The 2,161-nt window shown below is 35.9% G+C and overlaps 1 protein-coding gene across 3 annotated transcripts in view; it reads left to right on the top strand.

Annotated features, from left to right (window-relative positions):
* Positions 1–1,843, top strand: part of LOC102601580 (histone-lysine N-methyltransferase, H3 lysine-9 specific SUVH1-like) — a 6,580-nt gene extending 4,737 nt beyond the window's left edge. For 2 of the 3 annotated variants that reach the window (XM_006364698.2, XM_006364697.2), the window contains one exon: positions 1,472–1,843. The gene's annotated coding sequence lies outside the window, so the exon portion shown is untranslated. The remainder of the gene's footprint in view (positions 1–1,471) is intronic. The other variant, XM_015304086.1, reaches the window with a different exon arrangement.
* The last annotated feature ends 318 nt before the right edge of the window (positions 1,844–2,161 follow it).

Below are 2,161 nucleotides of genomic sequence, written 5' to 3'. Positions count from 1 at the left end.
CTTTTCCCTCTGTCTGACAGTCTGGATCCAAGAGGTTGTCCCAAGTAAACTTTAGAAAATTTCTCCATGGCATCCCATTATCTCTGTCAGTTCTTGTATCATCTGTTCAGATTTAACCGGAAATATGCTGCTCTTTGGTGAGAGTGTCTGTAGACCAGAAATTGCCTCAAAGGCCACAAGTATAGCTTTTAAGCAAAGCAATTTTTCTTCCTTTTTCCTCATGTAGCACAACTGTATCATCTGCATAAAGAATGTGAGCTATTTCCACTTAGTGTTTCCCTGTGTGTCCTGCATAAAGAATGTGATTGCATCTCATGTGTATTCATCATTTTATGAAGTTTTTGGGTATTTTTATTCCTTTGATGAAGCCTTAATCATCCTTGAATTTTACCGCCATGATGTTTCTTCAGCTCTTGCAATATCTCTCGGATTACGTGAGAGAAATTTCTTAACTGACAAATTCTTTTCATTCCATGCCTTTCTCTCTGTGTCTATCCAAATCCTCTAGGTTTTTGAGGATTGTAGTTTTTTTTTTCCAATATGTCAAATACCTTGACATTCTGTTCCTTGTTGTCATTCTTTTGAAGTCTCAACTTCTTAGCTATTCCGATGTTTGATCTGTTATTTGATTTGTAAGATTCCACTATTTGTCAATTAAATCTATAAATTCTTCAACTTCCAGTCGCATGTTCTCAAATTTAGAATAATTCTTTTTCTCCATTCACCACATGCTAATATCAGATGGGACAGGTCTGAAACAGTCTTTGGTAGTACATTTACTGGTGATATCCTAATAGTTTCATCTTATGTTCCCAGTTCCGCCTATCCCAATGGGTCCTTTTATAACCAGAAATCCCCAAGCTAGCGACTTACAGTTCAAAACTCGGTGGATAAATGATAATGAGCCTGTTCCTCTACCTTTCGCTTTTGTCTGCTGCAAGGTTCGAACCCGTATTTTGTTTCTGACCCACACATTTGTGCTCTTATAGCCAGACCAAACCCCTAGAGCTGGATCTTGAATGTGTAAAATTAATGGTTAGAAAATGGGGGAAAAGGTATAAAAGTCAACATGGAATTGAAACAAATACGAAGTGATTTAATTGGACGGCAACTTAAGTTTTCTAGATCAATTAAATCGTCCACTTTAGAAATTTGTCTTTTCGAAATGGTCTAAATAGAAAGTAGGTCAAACATAATGAGGCTACCTTTGAATCAACTGAGTTCTTTCTAAAGTAGCTGGATGAATTCCTCCTCTTTTCTCCCTTCTCTAATTTATTCCCTCTTCCCATTTCGTCTCCTCTTTTCCTGGTTCTTTATAGACACATCATGTAAATTATATAGTCATGGATACATAACACTAAAACATGTCAGTGTGCTTTTGTAACTTTGCATCTTCTTGATGCTTTCTAATATCATTTAATTACTTTAGCCCAAAAAACACACTAAAAATGTTGTTTTTTCCTTCTTGCAGCAGATCAATAGTTGAAGATAGGAGCAGCAAGGTTTTGGACATCTGGTACACCCTCTGAATGGATAACTTATGGAATCTAGTATTATCAATTATGTCATCACCCGGAGCCCAACACCGGGATGTTGTAGCTTATCGTTTGCAACGACTCTAGACAATTTGTTGCTTTTTATGTATTATTAAGTACTTAGGATTGTCATTGACAGGGTAAAATTCAGTGAAGACAGGTTTCTTCTTGCTCTTCATAATTTTCACCGGCTTCGGCTAGTTGATGATATTGTACGATATCCTATTAATGTGTTAGACCTGTAGTGTTGTTCTTATTATGCATCAGACTAGTGTTATTTTGTTGCAGCTCTGTTTTAAGTTCTTTGATTGCTGGAGCATACACTGGTTTCCTTATTGTTTCTCTCTATTGAGAAATGAATTCCAATTACAACTATTTTCTCACTCTCCTAAGGGTGTGATGTAGAGGCCAATGAAGCGAGTGCTAATGCTGAAAGATATTAAATTTTAGAATTGGCAAAATATTAAATGATTTTTTTTTCTGTTTATCTAAGCTTGGTGAAATTATGAGGTGTGCACGAAATTGCATAGACAACACTTTATTTTGAGTCAAGGGTCTATCGACGAAATTTTACATTGATTATGTCGTTGTAGTAAAGATGGGCAAAAATTGAATAAAACTATAGC

Source organism: Solanum tuberosum, unplaced genomic scaffold (assembly GCF_000226075.1).
Source record: "Solanum tuberosum cultivar DM 1-3 516 R44 unplaced genomic scaffold, SolTub_3.0 scf00506, whole genome shotgun sequence".
NCBI classification, from domain to species: Eukaryota; Viridiplantae; Streptophyta; class Magnoliopsida; order Solanales; family Solanaceae; genus Solanum; species Solanum tuberosum.
The sequence above is the reverse complement of the archived record's forward strand: the minus strand, read 5'-3'. Positions and strand labels throughout refer to the sequence as shown.